We start from the raw sequence: 21,970 nt of genomic DNA, 5'->3' as shown, positions 1-21,970 counted from the left end.
GACTTGACTCTCTGCCCACTGCTCCCAGGATATCCCCACTCCCCTCCTCTACCTCTCCTTCCTTTCTCTTGGGCTTCCCAACAGGACACTCGGCATCCCTGACTCCTCCATTACCCTTAAGCAATGGAACAAGAGCAGCCAATTCTTGCTGAGGACAGTCTTCAGATTGTGTTCCACTAAAGCCCTTCAGAGGCGGCTCTCCAATCACTACAGCATGAATCTGTGCTAAAAATACATTTTGGCTCCTATCAGCACTGTAACTGAAAGTGGACCAGTTCTAACACGTTCCCCAATGCATTACAGCACTGGGAAAGAGTCACCAGCTTAGGTCTGGGATAGACTTTGGAATGGGGTCAGGGAAGATGGAACTATGAGTTTGAGCTCTTTTCCGGGTGACTTTGTTTAGCTGGTTAGATTCAGGACTGAATCTATAGGTTTGAAAACCTACTCCAGCAGTGACAAGGGACAGGACCACAAGGTTAAGCTCCCAAGTATAGGGAGTGTGGGCTTCCCATCCAAATGGCATTTGGAACAAGAAGGAATCCAAGCAGCTGTTAGATACTGTTGATGATGCAAGCTGGTGCTCCCCTGTAGTCCTCCTGGAATGCCCCACAGCACAGCTAAATATGGGTACACTATCCACAGTGTACCCTTAGATCTTGCTATCAAAAACGATTTAGGATGCTCTTTGTAATTCTGTCTCTCTGTCTCTCTCTCTGTGTGTACATGTATGTGTATGTGTTAAGATGCAGAGGCCCTAAGTGGGTGTCATCTGTCTTCCCTGATACTTCCCACTTATTTATTGAGGCAGGGTCCCCCCCAGAATCTGAAACTTGCTGAGTCTGCTGAGTGTAGCTAGCCATCTTGCCAAGGGGATTCCATGCCCTGGCTTGCTTCACAGGTAGCCACATATCTGCCCAGCGTTTTACATGAACGCCGGGACTCTGAACTCTGGTCCTTGTGCCTTTGGGACAAGTGATTTATCCATCTCCCAAGCTCTCAGTTCCTTAATTCCTAATCCTTACCAACCAACCAAGACAAGAGAAGGCAGCATGGGGGCTGCAGCTGATAAGTGAGATCGTGGATGCCTAGGCCAGAGGTCAGTGCAGTATCTGAAAGGCCAGAGAGTACTACTCAGACTTTGGGGGTAGATGGACTGAGGCAGCCAAAGGTGCATGGAATGAACAGCATGTGTTTCAATAAAGCTTAATTTATACAGTGAGGTGGTGGCCACAGGTCTTAGCTTGTGGATCCCTGGTCTAAAATGTCCAAGTGTTTGTAAATAGAAGCATAGTTACTCTATCTGTAAATTTTCATGATAAATCCATTTTAAAGATTGAAAATTTTAAAGATGAAAGAATAAACTTGCTCTAACCTGATTTACACATCACCACTTCATACAAGATTTGACATTTTAAATGGGTTCTAAGACAATGAAAATTTGAAAACCACTGGCAGCGATGTTTGCTGGGAAAACATTTCCCAATTCATTTCCATGTTAGCTTTGGCCTCCAGCCACTCATTCAGAAATCACCTTATTCTGGAGAAGGTCCCAGGTTAGGTCTCTCCTGTTATCTGGCCCTTAATGACTCCAGGTGTCCCCAGGCCACTGGATCCCTGGCGTGGTGGAGGCTGCACACACTGCACACCTGCCGTCCCAGCCCTTCATCCTTCATCTGCATAGATGCCACATAGCCCAGCCCACTTCCTGGTGGCCCAGCTGTGCCCATGATCTCCTGGATCCCCCAGCAGCTCTGAATCAAAACTCCATTAATCACCATGCTTTCTTCCCCTGAGAGCATGCAGGAAGGGGAGAGGCCAGATTTCTGGCTAGAGCCAGGGCCCATTTCCGGCTGAGCAGGGCTCCCTCTGCAGATTGCCCCACAGCTGTCAGAGCCCATGTAGACTACAAGGAATTTGGGCACAAAGTAGGGAAGGATAAATGCCAGGGTTGGGAGAGTCCCAGGTGGTTCCCTCAAACTCCCTGTATTCCTCAGAGCTTTAGTTCTAGGTTACTCAAGAACCTGTGACCAGACCGGACTGAACTGGACGGGACTGCTGAGGCTGCTAGTGGACAAGGACCTCCACACTCAACACACAGTTAATTGTCACATGCACAGTTGAAAACAAATACAAAATCAATAGAGCAGATGGTGCTGCAGAAGACTAAGGAGCAGGACTCTTGGTGATGGGGTTGTTCAGTCATAACGAAACGCTCACTGCTAGAGGAGTAACCGACCCTACAGCCTTTTTCTTCGGAAGCATTTCAATAGAAAAGAGAGTTGACTCATTGTAGACAGAGTTTCTACCCCTGCGAGCTATGTGACTATTTTTAAATTACTGAACCTCTCAGTGCTCAGTGTCCGTCCATAAGTATTTAAAAAGGGACAACAAGGCCAGCCTTACTAGGATTTTTTTTCTTTTTCCTTTCAGGACTTAAACTCATCTATGAAGTACCTGGCCTTGTGTACAGAGAGGACCAGTCCCTTCACTTTAGGGTCTTGTGCTGCACCAGGTGGTACAGGACAGCAGATCTGTCATGGGGTAAGTGGTGGCTGAGTTGCCTGCACAGTGGTGGGGGGTAATAGGAAGAACTTCCAAGTGGGTGGTCTGTATTTTAATAATGCCTCATCTGTATGTTTGTGGTGCCCCTGTGAGGCAGGTACCACCTTCTCTTTCATTGCAAGAGAAAAAACAGAGACAAGGGAGAGGGAGCTTCAACAACATGCTTCCAAAACCATAAAAAGTGTAATAAAACCAGTAACTGTGAGAGCTGGGATTTGAACTTAGGGATAGCCCCAGGTTCAATACCACTGCACAGGTTCTCCATCAAAACAAGGCTCAGGTAGTTAATTCTTCTTGGGCCTTGGGGATTCTTCTGCCTTCACAGGACAATTCTGGTCAGGACAGGCATGCTGGGCTAGGTATGCTAAGGAGCTGCTGACTGAAACCAAAGCCCATCCACCCACATCCATGAGCTACAGCAATGCTGTCCATGAATTGACTTACATCCCCGGCCCCAGCTCTGCACAATGAGAAAATGCCCACTCTGACCAGAGGGGATGAGCAGGCCAGGTGGGAAATCTTAGGTTTTCACAGCTTTGACATCATAACTGAGCCCGTTGGTGTAATCAGAAGACTGTGGAGAATTCCTAGAGCCCCAGAAGGCAGCTCCCAGGACCCACCCCAGAATTCAAACATAGTGGATCTGAGGGTATATATTCGTAACCTCATTACTGGGGATGGCTGAGGCAGAAGGATTGTGAGTTCAAGGCTAGCCTTGGCTAATAGAGTGTGATGCTGTCTCACAGGGAAGGATTCCAAATGCAGATCCTCATGTCCCTAGTGCTTAAGCCAGATGACGCAGGTATTCTGGGGAGTTCATGTTTCTTTCCTTCCTTTTTGAAACCAGGTGTCTTGTCCTTCAACCCTATCAGTTCCTTGGATGATGATGATGACACATTTTGTAGCAAACAAAACACCCTAGGATTTAACTCTTACTCAAAGAGCTTCCAATGCCACACCCCCACCCACGTCACAGCCTTGGAGACTCCTGAACTCCAAGATGAAGATACATATACAATCACATATAAGGGCCCAGGGACCTCACTCACCCATGAACTCAGTCCCTGGAATTTGGAACTCTCCAGGTAATCATGAGAGGCCAGACCTGACATCCTTCCATGCCTCCTGGTGGGGGCTTTATGACAGGGCAGACTGTAGAAGTGAAGTAGGGCGGTAGGATGGGGTTGGGGGAGCCTGGGAAATAGGTTGATATACCAGAGGCCTGGGTCCTTGAGAGACATTGTTGTGTCCTTCAGCAGGGTGAGGTGGAGACTGAGCGACCAGTGTGAGGGGCAAGGTGTCACTTTAGGGGGATGACATGGGAAGCCTGGAAGTCCTAACCAAGGTGCCAAGGAATTCCAGACCAGCTCTGTCAGAGGTCAAGGAAGGCAAGGACAGGTAGCAATGACCACTCTCCAATCTTTTAAGAGGAGAACACGGGTTGGGGATTTAGCTCAGTGGTAGAGCGCTTGCCTAGGAAGCGCAAGGCCCTGGGTTCGGTCCCCAGCTCCGAAAAAAAGAAAAAAAAGAAAAAAAAAAAGAGGAGAACACAGGCAGCTAAAATGGCAATCGGCAAGCTAGACTGACGCTTCTTACCTGCGCTGCAGGCACCACTTCCGGTGACCAAAACTGAACCGCTGCTCTCTCTGGAAGCCAGCGTTCATGTCCACTCCTGCTGCGATGCCTCTGCTTACGCACTGCTCCTTCCTGAGGGAGGGACAGTGTGCCTGGTCAGTGGCTCTCGAGAGTCTCCCATGAGCTACTTCAAGGCAGCTTGGTTTGTGCCTCTGCTCCTACATGAGTGGGGAAGATGGAAACCATGGTCAGAGAGTTTTCTAGATTGATTTTAGGTACAGAACAATCCCTGCTTTATCCCAGGAGGCCCAAGCCTTGAACTCTCCCCAAGCTGCATGTTTGTCCCATGTCCCCTCAGGGAGATAGTGGGATGCAATGGCTCTGGGATGACACATTGCACATTGGTTTGCCCCATGCTGAACTTTCTTGAGCCTCATCCTTTCAGGCAGGTGGATGGTTCTGGGTGAACCTTAAGATTTCTAGATGACTAGAGCCTGGGGTCTGTGTCTGAGCACCCTTGACCTTGAACGGGCTTGAGGGAGTCTACTTTAAAGGTGGAGTTTTCTGTTGGGTCCTAGATAAGGAAGTTAGAGAGACTGGCATCAGTCAGACTCTATGAACCTTGCTGGCCTGAATATAGAAGGGCCATGTGGGAGGGAAGGACCCAGAGGCAGCTGCTGGCAACTTAGAAGGAAACCAGCAAGAATACAGGACCTCAGACCCCCAACCACAGGGAATCAGGTTACATTAACCCAAGAATGAGACTGGAAAGGTGTAACACTCCTCAGAACAGGGTTGAGTCCTCAGTTTACCCACACCCAGTGCCAACCCAGGCAAGCTGCAGGTGTGGTGATTGGGTGCATCTGAGGTGAGGTGACATGGTTATAGTCTAGGGACCTGTAGAAGCAAGCTGACACATGGGTATGTCACGCAATCACTAAACTGAGGGGTCTGCTAACCCAAGAGAAAACCAACATGCTTGGAACAGTGTGGGGGTACGGGAGTCCATTGTGGCTCCCAAGTGACTAAATAAAGCACTATTCTAGACAAGGGGAGCCTGGGGCAGGACGGGAGCTCCACAGTGGTTGCTGAGCAGATGGACGGCTGAGCAAGTGCTGTGGTTCAGGCACCAGAGTAACAGGATGTCGTCAGGCTTGGACCAGCACGCTCAGAGGAAAGCACTTCTTAAGGCAGAAAACCTGAGTCGTTTAGCTGTGTGCAGCACAGCACGTCCTAGGCATGCCATGCTCTTTGGACCGCTGGTGTGTCTGCTTCTGATGGTGTGGTGTGATAGCTGAGAGTGTGGTCTCCAAGGCTCTGATACCCTAGGTTCTGGTCCATGTCTTTCTCTTTGTGACCTCCGTGGTGTGTGAAGTTGATGTGTGTGAAAAGGAGGTTGAGAACGGTGAGGGCTTCTCGAGCTTCGGTGAGTCACCGTGCATACAGTGCCGAGAACAATGCCTGGCACGTGGCACAACCCACATAATTGCCACGGACTCTGTCCCAGAGCCGAGCGTGGTAATGTGGAGTAGCCTTCACATAGGCCTGTGGCGTTGCCCTCTTGCTTGTCCTCAGCACCATGCTTTGTGAGAACTTAAGTCCTTGGCAACCACTCCACACAGCTGACTGCTCTAGAACACAGAGGTCACCTGAGGTCCTCAGTGTCCCCTCCCACCACACCTGCTGCTGTTCAACTCGACAGAGTGGCATTCACTACCATACAATAGAGAGGATTGGCTCTGTGGCTCTCAGCGGTGATTTGTTTGAGTCTGCCAATGGAGGCTCCCAGACACTGCACAACTTTGCCATGTCTTTCAACTCCAAGTCTTACCTCCCAGTCCACTGCGAGTATTAAAAAAAATGGGGGGGGGTAGCTGATATCTTCCACTGAGACCTCAGAGCACCCACAGACCAGGTCTCACCTCCAAGCCCTCCTCAGACTGCTTTAGAACTCATGTCCCTCCCTGACAGCATTTCTACCTGGTCGGAGGCTCCTCCCACTCTCAGCAAATTCCCACCACACTGGATATGAGGTCCACCGCCCACGAGACCCAACACCCACTTGCTACAGTTCTCTTGAGATAAGCAAGCGTCCTCTGTGCAGATACCAGGAGCTGAGAGTCCTTCCAGATGGTGTGACGTTCAGACAGGTTTCCTCTGAGTCATATGCAACCCGTAGCAGACCTCTCCCCCACAGCAATGTGTGACAATTCTTTTTAGAACCCAACATGGTTGTTCATTCACTTAATGGGTCCAGCTGGCTAGCAGTTGCCAAAGACAGAAACTGGACAAGATTTGGCCCTTGTTTTCAGAGGAACCACAGTGGAGTCCATTCTGATGGTGTCTGGATGTGGGGGTGTTTCAAACACAGCGCTCGGACCTCCTGAATGGGGACCATCAGGAAACTGCACACTGAGGAGTAATGACTGAGGTAGCAGTGAGCAGGAAAAGAGGTTTGACAGAGGAGGGGGCAGGATTTGAGCTGGCAGTGGACTGAGGTTATGAGATGGTTCATGAGTTAACTTGCTTGGGATGAGGGGTGTGACTTGTGGAGGACCTAGGATGAGCCAAAGCGTGGAGGCCATTATCATCCTGTCACCAGCCGCTCACAGTCTTCCTCAGTAGCTAGGCAGCTACATCTGTATTCTAGTCACCCGAGAATGTCATCCCCAAGCCCCAGGTTTCTAGATGACAAAGAGGACTCAAGGGTCTGCCTCTTCTCCCCCAAATGCCACTAAATAAAAAAAAGAGACTATACAAATTGGAAGTGATCCTAAGTCACACCAGCTGGCCAGAAAATCTGAGGATTCAGAGGAGTGGGAACCATAGAAAGCCTAATCCCACCTCACCAACTGCTCCAGATGGTCACAGGAAAGGCCCACCCCAAAGCGGAGGAAATCAGCTCTGACTAGGAATGCATCCTCAGAGTCTCCAAAGGGACCAGTGTGGATGGGAGGGAAGCACTGTATGACAGAGCCACACACCCCCACCTTCACCCTTTACACCTCAGTTAGTAGCTCCCGCTGGGGCAGGTGGCATAACAGACTTCACAGAAACTTCTGAAAAGATCCATCCTCTTCTCAGCACCTTACACAATAAGTTCCTGTGATTCCCTCCTCTGGCCTCAGCACTCCATGCCTGCTGTTTCTGCCAGTCACAGGTGGTTGTGTGACTTACACAATCTTGAGCCAATCCTCAGCAGAGCCACCCTGCCTCACCCTCACACACTGCAGATGCACCAGGGCTCTGTGGAGCTGCTGTGCTCCCTTCCCAGATCAGGGAGCACCTCAGCTTCCACGAATACCATCTTGAGGAGATTGGAAAAGCTGGCATTTGAAAGTCTCTGTGCACAAGTTGAGAGCCTATGCTGATATTTGTCCTGGTTTGCTTTCTGTTACTGTGATAAAACACTCTGAACAAAAGCAACTTGGGGAGGAAAGTATTTATTTCACCTTGGTCATGGTTTATCATTGAAGGAAGCTAGGGCAGGACCTCAAGGCAGGAAGCTGAAGGCAAAAATATGGAGCAGAAAACCCTAGCTTCCTGTGTGCCTAGCACTTCTCACTACCTAGGGATGGTGCCACTCACAGTGTGCTGGGCCCTCCCGCATCAAATCAAGACAGTCTCTCACAGACATGAACGGGCTCATCTGACCTGGGAAATTCCTCAACTGGGGTTCCCTCTTCCTTGGTGAGGTTGTGTCTGGTTGAAAATAAGAACTGAGCAACACACACGGGATTTCATATCTCCTACCCTGACTGCCAGTGGGTTACAGGGTAAAGACGGAGAGGCTGGAGGGAAAACAGATACTAAAACCCCTGAGATCCACTGCTCAGTCAAGGTTCAAATAGAGAGAAATACTAAAATCAGAGGTTACCTCCTATCTTTTCTTTAAAAGTTACCCAAGGAATTACTCCAGCAAAACAAAACAAAACAAAACAAAACAAAACAAAACAGGTATCAGAATAAGTCATTCAAAAGAGGACAAGGTGGGAGACTAGAAAACAGGAGATTTACAAGCAGCGTGTGTGTGGTGGCTTCTAGATGAATGTCTGCCAGGCTGGGGACGCACTGCTGGAAATCAGACACTTATCCTTCATATGAACACACGAGCATGTTTCATTTATGGGTATTTCTAAAGGAAAAAATCAGACAGACTTCTTAACTGCCAAGCATGGGAGAGCGAGCAGGAACAAAGATTATTCAATATGGCAAGAATCGGGAAGACTAAGGCTGTCGGGAAGGAAGAGGGATAACAGACGAGAGATGTGAGGAATGACATCAGAAGACAGCCAAGCACATTAACAAATTCAATAATGCAAATAGATTTGATTATCTTATCCTAAGTTCAGAGACCAGGATGGAAAAGAAAATATAAACCCAGCCATATATTTGGAAATAGGACACTCAAACTGATGAAGGAGATCTGAGAAATGGGGGAAATGGTTAAACAGGCAAGAGGTTTAATAGAGCCCTGGTGGGTCACATTGCAGAATGAAGTAGAAATACAAGGCAGAAAAACGTAGGGCATTTTGTGTTTGCTTGAAACCTCTTTCCACGAGAAGGTACAGGCCATGAGCCTGGCCTTCGCCCTCATGAGACAAATGAGGTAATGTAATCATGGAGCCATGGGGCAAGCAGGGGTATCGTAGAGCCTGGACTCCTATGATCTCAGCACCAGGGGATTGAGGCAGGGATTGTGAGTTCAAGGCCAGCCTGGATGAACTACAGGGAGAGAGAATGAATGTCCTGGGTGTCACCTGTGAGTGTGGACAGGACACGAAAAGAAGCTCATGGAAGACACAAGGACAGAGTCTGTCAGCTTCCCTTTAAACAGACCCCAGACACAGGTAAGATGCCTTTTGCTCAAACATGGCAAGAGAACTCCATTTCCAAAGCGCGTAAGCATTGAAGACTCCGAGAACTGCTCTCCAGGCAACAGCCAGAAATCTGGGCATAGAAATCAAACAGCAAGTCAGGGGTGCACAAGGTGGTGTTGAAACACTTTCTAAATGACTTGAATAAAGGGGACATCAAGACCGAAACTCTAAAGGGCGGGGAGAGAGAGAGAGAGAGAGAGAGAGAGAGAGAGAGAGAGAGAGAGAGAGAGAGAGAGAGAGAGAGAGAGAGAACGAACGAACACATTACTGTTTGGAAGGTTGTAGGCACAAGCAACGCTGTGCTCAGAGAAAAGGCAAGCCTCAAATGCTTTTGTGACAAGAGGAGGGGAGAGAAGAGAGGACAACAAGACGCAGGTTAAGGGTTTTACTAGAGTTGAAGTGGTGGCACACACCCTAATCCTAGGCACTCGGGAGGAGGAGACAGGGGGATAGCAAGTTTGAGAGCAGAACAGGCAATGCAGCAGAGCACTATCTCAAAACTCAATAAAAGGCACTGGGGGTTAGGATTGTGGCTCAATGGCAGAGTGTTTGTCTAGTCTTCCTAACGCTGTGACTCAGTAATACGGCTCCTCAGTTCTAGTGACCCCAGCCATAAAACTATCTGCACTGCTTCTTCATAACTGTAGTTTTGCTACTGCTATGACTACATAGTGTAAATATCTGTGCATTCTGATAGCCTCAGGCAACCCCTGTGAAAAGGTCGTTACCCACAGGTTGAGAACCACCGGCATAGGATATGTAAGGCTTTGGGTTCAATCTCTTATACTGGAAAGAAAAAACCCAACCAGAATAGCCCAAAAGGAAGAAATGAATAAAGTCCAAAGTAAAAATAAGGGAAGAAGCATGTGAAGTAGCCACCAGCAGCCACACACGCAATGTCATCCTGTGCCCTGACATCGTGGATGGACACCCGTGACTGCCACCAGCAAACAAGGCGAGGAGTGAAAAGCAGAGTCAGACAAAGTGCTGAGAAAGATGACACGGATGCACACATGCGAACTTTTCAAGATGTAAGAGAACTGGAATATAGCTTTTTATGTTGACGACGTCAGTTTGAAAACTGACGATATTCTAGGAAATGACATTACACAAAACTGGAAGGAGAAGGAGAAACACCGAACCAACGAATAGCCATAAGAGAAGCTGAAGGGCCACCGAAGAGGGGATCCCTAATTGCCAGAGAAAGGATGGAGTATTCAAATAAAGGGAACAGTTCACAGTGTGTCCCTCACTCACTAGGTACCCTGGAAGTGCCTGTGATGTGTCGGACACTCTTCTAGCTACTTCCAGCACCATAAAAATAAAAACATAGAAGCATCATAAAACAGAGAGGGGCCTGGCCTTTCTGGAGCTGAGCATCCAGTCAGATGAGGAGAACAAACAGATAATGACGTAAGTAGCATGGGGAGTGGTGGCTGAGTGCCAGGAGGGAAGCAAACAGCAGAACGGCACCCGAGAGCAGGCGGGGTTCCCACACCGAGTATGACCGATGGTGACACTGATCGAAGCTATAAACTAACCAGGTGTCTCAGGTAGAGTTTCCAGTGCCACGGTAAACACCAAGGCCAAGAGCCACCTAGGGAGGAAAAGACTTACTTCATCTTACGGCTCCTAGGTCATACTCCATCTCTGAGGGAACCCGAAGGCAGGAACTGAAGCAGAAGCCATGGAGGGACACTACCTACCTGCTTCCTCCCCATGGCTAGTTCAGCCTGCTTTCTGATATAACTCAGGACCAATTGCTTGCCCAGGATGGCACCATCTACAATGTGCTGGGCCCTCACACATTATTCATTAGTCAAGAAAATGTACTCCAGACTTGCCCACAAGCAATCTGATGGAGTCATCGTTTCAGCTGAGATTCCTCTTTCTAGGTAAGTTGACTCAAAACCGACCAGGGTACCAGGCATAGTGGCATGTGCCTATAACTTGGGCACTGGGGAGGCTGAGGCAGGACGATCCCAATTTTAAGGTCATCCTGGGCTATGTAGTGAGGCCGTATCTGAAGTCCCACACAAATGGACACAGCACAGAAGCAAACCTGTGACAAATGCCAAGGCTGTTGGGATATTTGTGTAACAATGTTGGAGAGCAGCTTCCAAAGCCCCAGTTGGACGTCAGCGCTCTTTAAAGGTCAATACATTTGACTATCCAACACATTAAGTAACCATATAACAGAAGACCCCCACCCAGTCCCCAACAACAGATTTTAAAAAAAAAGAAAGTAACAAATTATAAAAATATTTGCAGATTTTTGGATTCTTAAGGTTTAAGTCCTGTGATTCTGGAGAAAAGAAAGGTTAATGTCCCACTACTTGCTCCACCAGCACAACTCTTTTACCAGAATGTTCCTTATTTGGGGATGGAATGCTTGATAACAAGATAGGCGCTGAGATACTTTGCAGCACATAAAAAAGGGTCATGACCCATAATATATATCAAGCACCTACAATAAAGTAAGTAAAAGCAGGGAATAAAACCCGGAGAAGGAATGGACAGAGCATCATTCGAGCGGTAAAGTTGCCCAATAAAGCATGCAGATGTGCTGGTCTCCCAATAAAGCATGCAGATGTGCTGGTCTCCCAATAAAGCATGCAGATGTGCTGGTCTCCCAATAAAGCATGCAGATGTGCTGGTCTCAGTAGTCACCACAGATGCACCACTAAAGGTCACTGTCCCTCCCCCTCAACAGTGAAGACACGCAGTGAGGAATGACGGTCACCTTTGGGTGTTGGAGACTCGGAGTCAATGGATGTGTCAAATGCCACTGGAAGGTATGTGTTAGGGGAACTTCTCGACAAGTCCCCCACAATGCATGTTGGCTCTGCAGCCCCAGAAGTGCACACAAGTCAATACCTCAAAACACATGCATAAACACGTATGTGAAGGGTTGGTTGGACGGCACTGTCTTGAACAATTGAAGGTGGTGGAAACCGCCTTCATATCCATCAATTGCTTTCATAAGTGAATGATGATTAGTCCACCCAGCTAGCCATTGCTAGATAAATACATTCTCTTGGTGAAAGACAGACATATCCTGCAGTCACAAACCTTCCTTGTGACTTTGTGTGTACGTATGAGCAACAACACTTCTTATGGAGGTTCCCTTGATCTTCTTGTGGGATGGAGGACACTCTGCCTATTTTCCATATGACCCTGGGAGAGGTGAAGAGGTCAGGGTAGGAGATGAGTCTCAGTATGTCTGCTTTTGGGTTCTGCACATCCTGGGATAATAACAAAGTCTCTCTCTCTCTCTCTCTCTCTCTCTCTCTCTCTCTCTCACACACACACACACACACACACACACACACACACACACACACACACACACAGCTGGGAACCTAGAAAGTCATGGATGATATCTGTCAGCATGTCCTGGGCTGGACTGTGGCTTGGGTGGGGTCTGGGACATGAACATTTTCTCACAGGCATCTCTACACTGATCCTTTAACTATAAGCATGTTTTGTGTGTGTGTGTGTGTGTGTGTGTGTGTGTGTGTGTGTGTGTGTGTTTTTGAGACAGAGTGTCTCAGGTAGCCCAGGCTGGCCTAGAACTTGCCATGTAGTCAAGGGTAGTTATGAACTTCTGGTTGTCCTATCTCTACTCCTGAATACTGGCATTGCGGTGGGTGACACCTAGAGCAGTATGTATGCTAGGCAAGCGCTTTACCAACTAAGCCACATCTCCAGTCACATGTCATACAATCACAATTTAAAAGTGGTTCAAAAATGTAGAGACAGTGGAGTGGGGTGGCCCAGAGCTGGAGGTGGGGGGTCAGGGAATAGAGACGAAGAGTTGCTCGTTAACGGGTCTAGATCTGTGGTTTGACAAGGGGGCGTCATGCAAGCAGGTGGTGGTGTCAGATGTGCAGCAACCAGATTGGATTTAACATCCCTGGATTGCACACTTAAAATGGTTAAAACAGTAAATCCAATCTTGGGTGTATTTCACCACAATAAAAACGAATTGAAAATAAGCTATGTGTCTTCTCTGAAGAGAAGAGCAGAGCACACAGCGCAGGCATAGGGCTAATGCTGCTGGACGTTAGGGCTGACGTCCCTGTGGCTGAAGGTTCTGCAGGAACAGCCTCTGTAGACTGCAGCACAAGGTCTCTGGGGGCTGGGGTGAGGTCAGACAGCTTGGGCTCTTCCTGGGGCCTCACAGCTCAATCTCAGGGAAGATGAAGGCTAGTGCTAAGGCCCTGACCACACTTTGAAAAGGACATGTTCAGGCAGTGCCAGCTGAATTTGAATGCATGGGCCAGGGAACTGGGAAATGGATCTTTCTGATTTCCTTTTTATTTCCACTACTGTGCTCTGTGGTTGAATGAGATGTGGAAATCTAAGACACAGGGACACACACACAAGATCAGTAGTGGATCATGCCAGGCTACAGGCACCTGGGAGAAGTAAGGGGAATAATGGCATAACTCATTTACCACAGGATATGAAAGTAGTGAGGGATAGCCTGGGATCTGCACCGATGGCAGCAGGATGACCCAGGTTTATTCCTGCTTTCATCCATTAACAGTTGTGTGGCCCCGGCTGAATTGTTTAACCTCTCTGAACTGTACTCTCTTCCTGAGTTAATGAGAGGAGCCCTCCTGTTGTATGTCTTTTCACTGGTGATGGGAGACATGTACCAACAGACCCAAGGCCAGTAAGCCAATGAGCATGCTGTGGTACCTAGCCTACAAGAGCATGGGTAACTCTCTAGAAATGGCAAAACTGGGAAGTCTCCCCTTGAGCATGTGAGGCTCTCAAAAGTGAGAGACAGGTCATGGGACTCTGCCTGACACAGATCTGTATGCCAGTAAATGCTGGGGGAGGGTGGGTAAGCAGGAGGGAGATAGAAAGAGGAATGTGCAGGCCGAGTGAATGGATGCCACCATGTCGTGAGAAACGGGGAAGGGACGAGACCTCAGGCTCCATACTTCCTCAGGAGAACAGGCTATGGTCTCCAGGTCCTGTGAGGGGAAAGGGTAGGGGGCACCAATTGCACTTGGTGGGGTACAGACACCCTAAAACCAATGATTGCACAGGCTGAGGAGAAGGAGTGACACTGGGGACTGAGACCGGAAGAGCTGCTCCCTGCCCTGCCAGCCATCTGCAGGCGGTCCTCTCACTGGAAGGCCCACAGGACTGTGCTGTGTGCATTCACAGGAGAGCAAAGGAGACACTTCCCCTGCCCGAGGCCCCTGGGACACCCAAAAAGGAAGTAAGCTGATCCAGCTGAGTGGCTTCCACAAAACACTGCTGCCCTGGCTGGAGTTCAGAGATGCAAAGGTAAAGGGGACACAGCTTGCCTCACGACATCAAACAGCTAGTTGGGAACCTGGGCAAGGAAATTACCAGGCAGCCTGTTCCTCCACGGAGTTGCAACATCTCCTGTCCACAGAGGCTGAAGCCAGGGGGAGGACCAAACCCACAGGTGCTGAGTCTGTGTCAATGCTGTCCTTGAATGGATGCCACAGAAGGGCTCCACTTCACATCAGTCAGCTGAAGAAACTGAGGCTGAGCTGTGAGCAGCCTTCCATGGCAGAAGGCTCTGACATTGAATAATTAGTTGTTTTCAGGTCGTTGTCACTGTCTGGCCTCAGATATGTCATTTCACACCTCAGTGTCTCAATATGCTCACCTGGAAAATGGAAGCAATAGGGCTTATCTGGACTGGCATCGGATTTAAATAGCACAGTGTCAATTCTCCGGAAATTGAGGCCTGCCCTTCTTCCTCTTTTGGTTATTTCTGACTTTCAAGCTTTATGCCTATCTATAGAGTTAGTCTTGCAATAGAATAAGCTAGAAATCTCACAACAATATCACTGTGATCTAGTCACAGGGAGAAGGGACACGGAGACACAGCACACAGAGCACGCAGAGCGCACACACACACACACACACACACACGAAAGAGAGAGAGAGAGAGAGAGAGAGAGAGAGAGAGAGGAAGAGAGAGAGAGGAAAAGAGAGAGAGGAAGAGAGAGAGAGGAAAAGAGAGAGGAAGAGAGAGAGAGAGAGAGAGAGAGGAAGAGAGAGAGGAAAAGAGAGAGAGGAAGAGAGAGAGAGGAAAAGAGAGAGGAAGAGAGAGAGACAGAGAGAGACAGAGAGAGACAGAGAGAGACAGAGAGACAGAGAGAGACAGAGAGAGAGAGAGACAGAGAGAGAGAGAGACAGAGAGAGAGAGAGAGAGAGAGAGAGAGAGAGAGAGAGAGAGAGACAGAGAATATATATGTGCACACAGAATGACTGTGGGAAGCAGCAGGGACTGGGACCTTCTGTGCTTGCTCAATATCTGCTAAGAAGACTGCAAAGTGTGACCATGATTTTGGAGGAAGAATGACCCTCTTCAGCCACAATTACCTCTTTAGCTCACAGGGGAAGCCTAACAGTAACCAGGCTCTCTGGGGATCTTTCCTAGCCTCTGGCCTAGGAACCAGGCTGCCCCCATTCTTCGATCTGATCCCCTTCCCCTCCTAACCAGCTCAGGGTCTCACAACCAGGTAAGGCCATGCCTCTGCTACAGAGCAGAGCCACTAGGCTGAAGTGGCCCTTCCCTTGTCTGGCCTGGTGGCTCTGAGAGTGGCACTTTTTTTCCAGAGAGTGTTTCCACTACCTCAGTGATTTGCATGGTCCCCAACCCTGCTGGCTAGTTTTCTGTCAACGTGACACACGCTAGAGTCATCTGAAAGGAGGGAACCTTCATTGAGAAAATGTCTTAAGATCCAGTTGTAAGGCGTTTTCTTAGTGATCAATGGAGGAAGGCCCAGTCCATTGTGAATGGTGCCATCCCTGGGCTGGTGGGCCTGGGTTCAATAAGAGAGCAAGTTGAGAAAGTCATGTGGAACAAGCCAGTAAGCAGTACCCTTCTATTACCTCTGCCTCAGCTCCTGCCTCCACCTTTCTGCCCTCTTTGAGTTCCTGTCCTGACCTCCTTTGGTGATGAACGGTGAATGATATAGAAGTGTAAGTCAAACACTTTTCTCCTAACCCTGCCTTTGGTCACTGTGTTTCATCACAGCCATAGAAACCGTAACTAAGATACCATCTACATACCTGCTCCAGCTTCATTATCAGTGAGGCCCTCAGCTTTGTGGGGCCTGTCACACTTTATAGGGAGCAAGAAAGCTTTTGTCCTACCTCGGGAGCATCCTGGGGCAACCCTCCTGACCATCCCTGGCCCTGACTGCCACTCTTCATCTAGTAGTAGTTAAAACATGGCTGTAGTTTGAATCTACACTCTTCTACTCCCAAGCCCAACATCTCTGGACCTGTGATAGCTCACTTGTAGGGAGGGTGGAGAGTCAGGGCCTAGCCAGCTACGTCTGGGAAAGCCATCTATTACTTCATCTGCAGAGAACACTTAGTGTGGTACCTGGCCCAGAGCTTTGAGGAGAGTCCATGACTATGAACAGAAGCACTTGAAGCCAGCCTGGCTCAAACCCCCACACTCACCCTGCACTGAAACCAGCACCCAGCAGCGTTTGAGCTCCTCACCTCCCAGGTCATCCTTTGCATGGTCACATAGACTGGCTCTTCACCATGCCACTCTCTGATGCAAATCCTCTACTGGCCTTTAAATGACACATTTTCTCCTAACACTTGGATGCTTCTTACCTGCACACCAGGATGTCCTGGGTGCCAATCATCCTGACTCTTATCTGGGCCATTCTCTTTGCTCTGTGGCTCTGTAAATAAAGCTACCCCATGTAGCCCAGGCCAGCCCAGATCACATATACTTCTTCCACTCAGCCTCAGAACTTCCAGGCTGTCAGCAGTGATGGCCCCACTGAAGACATGGCCTACTACTGCATTTACCTTCCCTAGCCTGTTGTGGAACACAGTGTGTACAGATGCTGCAGACACAGCAGATTCACTCTGCTGTGTTTGAGAGTGGGATTCAGAAGCCTGTGATTCACGGCTGCTTCGCTCAGAGCCTTGAGCAGAGCTGCAGATAACGAGTGAGTGACTAGACACTGAGTTCTGGTAATTGACCATCCCTGGGTGACAAGAAAGAAATCTACAGGTGAGTGGATGAGGAAGACTCGATCGCTCAGTGGCTTCTACTTGTGCCTGTTCAATCCAGCAGACAGACAGACAGAGGTGTAGTAAGTCTGGGATCTGCCTGCCTGTTTCACTGAGTTCTGCAGTTCAGGACCAGGAGGCCTTATGCAGTCAAAACTCTGTCTCTCGGCGTTGGGCCCTGGAGATAGACCAGGTGACAGATGACTAGAAGTCCTGGACTACCCCCCCCACCACCACCAAAATCACCACTTTCTAAGCATAACTGGTTTCTCAGAAAACTCACTCTGACTCTCAAGACTATCAGGTCCTTTCCACTTCCTGCTACCTTCTTGGAAAAGCCTCAACACCTCCTGCCTCACCCCTGATTTCCATGTCTGTGTTGCTCGGCCCTCCATGCTGTATCAGGTGTGGTTCTGTATCAAGACTTCCTGGGTGCCGTGCTCCTCAGGCATTTCTGAAGTCTCTGACCTTCCCAGGAAGGTAATAGAGCATCTCCCACCTCTATGTCCTCCAACCCTCATTGCAGACTGTGCAGGGTTGTCTTCCTTCAGACAGCGGGAGCTTGCAGGACAGGAACAAATGTCAGTGTCTGCCCTACCTGAGCCCCATGCCCAGCGAGCACAGCGTTTGGTATGAGGCAAGTACTGAGCGGCTGACAGTGAGTTCTCACCACAGCTCCCTGGCTTGCTTACCAGTGTGCTGCCCGGCATTGCCCTATTTGGACCTCACTTTCCAGACGCAAGTGCCAGGCAGGCAGAGATGCTAGCCCTGTATGTGCACTGTCCACCTGGACCAAGGGATTTCCTAGGGCATCTGTGCTCCCTGAGTCCTGACTGTTACAAAGGCAGTAGGACAGGTAGTGTCTTTGTGTTGGCCTAAGGGTCTTGGAGATGGGCAGTTCCTGGAGCAGGGAAGGGAAGCTGAAGGGGATTCTCCACTGGTCCCTCTACAGGAACCTCCATGCCCTGGTTTCCCTTTGACCACCAAGACTGGATTGACCAGCTCCCTTCCTTTTAAATCCTTTTTAGGTGCACCGGGCTGGCTTCTGATCTGGCCAGGTCTACTTATCCTTCTCTAAACTTGCAGAACTATGGGAGAGCACAGAGGGTCGGGATGGAAGAATGCACCTGGGTCTGACTACAACACTGTCATGTGACTGAGAACAAATCATGTCTACCTGTAGGCCTCCGTTCCCCCATATGCCAACCCAAAGACTTGAAAAGTCCATCTCTAAAGACCCCTTCAGTTCTAAGTCCAGGGTCTCACTGGCAAGTCAGCCTAGAATAATCAATGAGCCTCAGGTCTCCAAGAGAGAGACTGTCTCAAAAACAAGGTGGACAGCTCTTGAGAAATACATCTGAGGCTTGTTTCTGGCCTCTACATATATGTACAACACATGCACATAAACATACATACATGTACACACAGAACAGAGTGAGCTGTGGGCTGCTATATTCCTAAAAGTCAGGCTTCTTCTAGGCCTGGTACTCCAGAGTCCAGGGAATACTGTGAGCTGGGCTCCAGCCAGCACAGGAAAGAAGCCTTTATTGCTGAATACACCTTTCTGCCATCATAAGTCTCTGAGCCTTTGATCTCAAGCCAGGACAGGTAAAGCCCTGACCCACAGGCAGAACAATGCTGGTCCTCCTGGTACCCAGGTCCTGCTGGTGACAAGGCTTCTCCTGAAGGATGATTGACCACATGTAATCTGACCACTGAACAAGGAGATGAGAGTCAAAGTCCAGAAGAGAAGGGAAGGTTTCAGCTTGGTTGTCACAGCTGTCTATGATCTTGGACTATAATGCTTTAAGGCTGTACCAGTCTTGTGCTCCAAATAATACTATATACTCCTCATGGCTGCCTCATGCCACCTGTATATGCCCAGTCTGCACAAGGAGTGGCTTCCTGACCATCCTCCTCAAAACGTTTATCCCCACTGTAATTCAATCATTGCATAATTACTAATTCTCTCCACAGAATAAAAGAAAAAAATCTCAGGGGAAGGCCAGGTCCTGTTTGTCTTGTTCCCAAGCCACGGCCCTGCCCCCGACACAGTATTAACAGGAATAGATGCTCAATAAATTTGACTTGCTTAATAAACTCATTCAGACATTATCACCCAGGCATTGAATTTAAAACTAGGTCTGTCCTTGGGTTGCACCCATGCTGTGGTCCCAGATCTCTTGCTGCTCCTCCCATGACCTTGAACCAAGCATTTCTATCTGGACCTCAGTTTCCTAATCTATAAAATGGAACATAGAACCAACTTTGTATACCAGATTTCCATGGCCTGAGAGTAGAATGCCTCTTGGAGTTCTGTACCCATTCCCCCCTAACCTTGCCTGTTACCAGACCCTGGGGTTCATGTTTGCTAGGTCCCACCTGTGCCTAGCAGGTAAAAGAAGTACCCAACAAGGCAGGGCCAGAAGGGTCTCAGTCAGCCCAAGAGCTACATACCACTGTTGGAAGATGAGTTACAACTCCTAGACTTCAAAGATGAGGAGTTTATACAAAGTTGCTGGTCTCCAGCCTCTAAGGAGGAAGGAGATAAGGACTCGAAGCAGCCCAGGCAGCCAGTGTGCAGGGCTAACCCTTATACATGTGCATCCACCCATATACACACCCAGCCAGCAGACACACACACACACACACACACACACACACACACACACACACACACACACGAAGGATAAGTGACCAGGAAAGGACAGGATGGACCTGGAGAGTGAGCAAAGACCCATCTGCACTGTGTGCTTACAGCAGTACTTGCCCAGGGCTCTAGAGCACTGTGTGCTCACCAAGAGAACTTGTACCCAGGAGTGAGCTCCTGGGCAAATTCAGGCCCCCAAGAAGCAAACAAGCACATGCACAACTTTGTCCTGGGCACGGGAGGACCTCTCCCCATCACAGGCTCAGCTCCTTGTCATTTGAGTTGTAGAGGTTGCTGGGCTAAGACATCTTAATGGGTTGATATATGCTAACGTGTGACCCAAGGTTTCTGGATGGTGGGATTCTAAAACACAACTCACTGTATCGAAAATCAAGGCATCAACAGGCCCCTCTTTAGGATTTCTAGGGGAGAATGTATTTCTTCACCTCTTACAGCAGAGAATTCCCTCTCATCTTGGATGACAACCCCATCCCCACTAAGTGGTCAGTGGAATCTTTCACACTCTGTATTCTCCAGATGCTACTCATAGGTGTTGGTCCCATGATAACCTATACATTTGTATAATTAAAATATTAATTTAATACAATTAAAACGTAATTCAATACATATATTTAAAGGACCCATGTGATTATACCAGGTTCACACAGGTAATCCTGGATAGTCTATTTCACAGCTGATTTCTAGCTCAAGTCCACTTTGGCATAACCAATTTATGAGCCTGGGGGGTGTGGTGTGGACATCTTTTCACAGAGGGGGGTAGCCTTCACTCCCAGACAGCATAAGTTCAAGAGGAACGGATCCTAGGATGAGCAAGCAAGAGAGTGGGTGGGTAGGTAGCAGGAGGGAGACAACAGGGGTGTGTGTGTGTGTGTGTGTGTGTGTGTGTGTGTGTGTGTGTGAAAGCATTTCTGTTCTGGACCTCAGAACACACACACACACACACACACACACACACACACACACAGTGTGTGCAACAGCAGCGACCATGGCTTCCCTACTGTCTTCTCAGCACACATCATCCTTCCAAACTTCACTGTGTTTCCACACTGAGCTGGGCACACAGTTTCCACAGAGACTATAGTAGCTGAGCAGAGCCAGAAATAACCCCAACGAGGTGAAAAGCATCCCTGCCCATCCCTTGCCTCCCTACTCACTACTCCCTCCACCCCAGGGGACAGGTCCCACTGGAGGCCCTCTCCCAGGCTTGGGAAACAGTCCTCTGCAGCCTGGCTCCATGGGAGATGGTGCAAGGGCAGTGATTGGTACCCAAGGATCAGGCTGCAGGGTGGAGTCTCCTCCCTAGCTGCAACCTCTACCAGGTTCCAACTGTTTTTTCTCTACCTTCTTGCTACCAACTACTGAGATATGGTTCTGATCTTGTGCCCAACTCTAAGGTCTGGGGATGGACCTGGGCCACCATCTGGGACTCACAAAAAGCCACAGCCAGGGAACTGTTCTTCCAGTGGGTCCTCATCTCCACCTCTATCCTGTGCCTACCCTCTCTTCCAGTCTTGAGAAGCTTGTCTGCAAAGCTCAGCAAATCTTTCCTCCTCCCAGGCTCTTCCTGAGAACCAGAGTCCCCGTTGTAAGGCTGAGCACACATGCAGTACTGTTCTAGATGGCCCCAGGAGTGCCTCACCACTGTTTGATTTCTGACACCCCACATCCAGTTCAATCGAGGACATGAACACCTGTGTCCTGAGCTGGGCTCATGCTAAGGAGTTCTACATAGCTTATCTAGTCCTTACCTGGGAGGACTGAGACTGAGAAATAGAGAATGGGGAAGAGAAATGGTCAGGTCACACAGCCTTCTCCCTGAGTAAAGCCCTGAAGCTTCAGCTACAGAGCTACCTCGGGGAGGAGGGGTGTGAGGGTGGAGGTGTGGGGGGTGGTGAGGGGAGGAGACACATTGACAACAATGAAAGAAGCCAATGAAATATTTCCAATTTGTTCCCTGTAAAGTCACAGGCTACTCAAGATACCTTCAATTCTGCCTCTCGGTTATATGATGGGAATTCAGTGTAGGATTTTATTTTAACAATAGTTAAGGGTCTGAGAGGAGGTTCTACTATTTAAAACATCAGGAGGTAGCCAACCTCAGCTCACATCCATGCAAAGCCAAGGCTCGGAAAGGGAATAGAATTGCACTAAGTCAAGGCTTGCCTTGTGAAAGTCCCACCTGTTTTTCTTCCAGGGAAACTCCATGTGGAGCCCCCTTTGGCCTTTCTTGCTGCAG

At 48.9% G+C, this 21,970-nt stretch overlaps 1 protein-coding gene across 6 annotated transcripts in view; it reads right to left on the bottom strand.

The window, feature by feature from the left end:
- The window catches only part of Hivep3 (HIVEP zinc finger 3), a 402,531-nt gene that overhangs the window by 65,475 nt on the left and 315,086 nt on the right, over positions 1–21,970 (bottom strand). For all 6 annotated transcript variants that reach the window (XR_015619738.1, XR_015619739.1, XM_087549278.1 and 3 more), the window contains 1 exon segment: positions 4,162–4,358. The gene's annotated coding sequence lies outside the window, so the exon portion shown is untranslated.

This window comes from Rattus norvegicus, chromosome 5 (assembly GCF_021556685.1).
Source record: "Rattus norvegicus strain SHRSP/BbbUtx chromosome 5, alternate assembly SHRSP_T2T, whole genome shotgun sequence".
Taxonomy (NCBI): Eukaryota; Metazoa; Chordata; class Mammalia; order Rodentia; family Muridae; genus Rattus; species Rattus norvegicus.
Note: the sequence above shows the minus strand (reverse complement) of the source record. Positions and strands in the feature narration are given on the sequence as shown.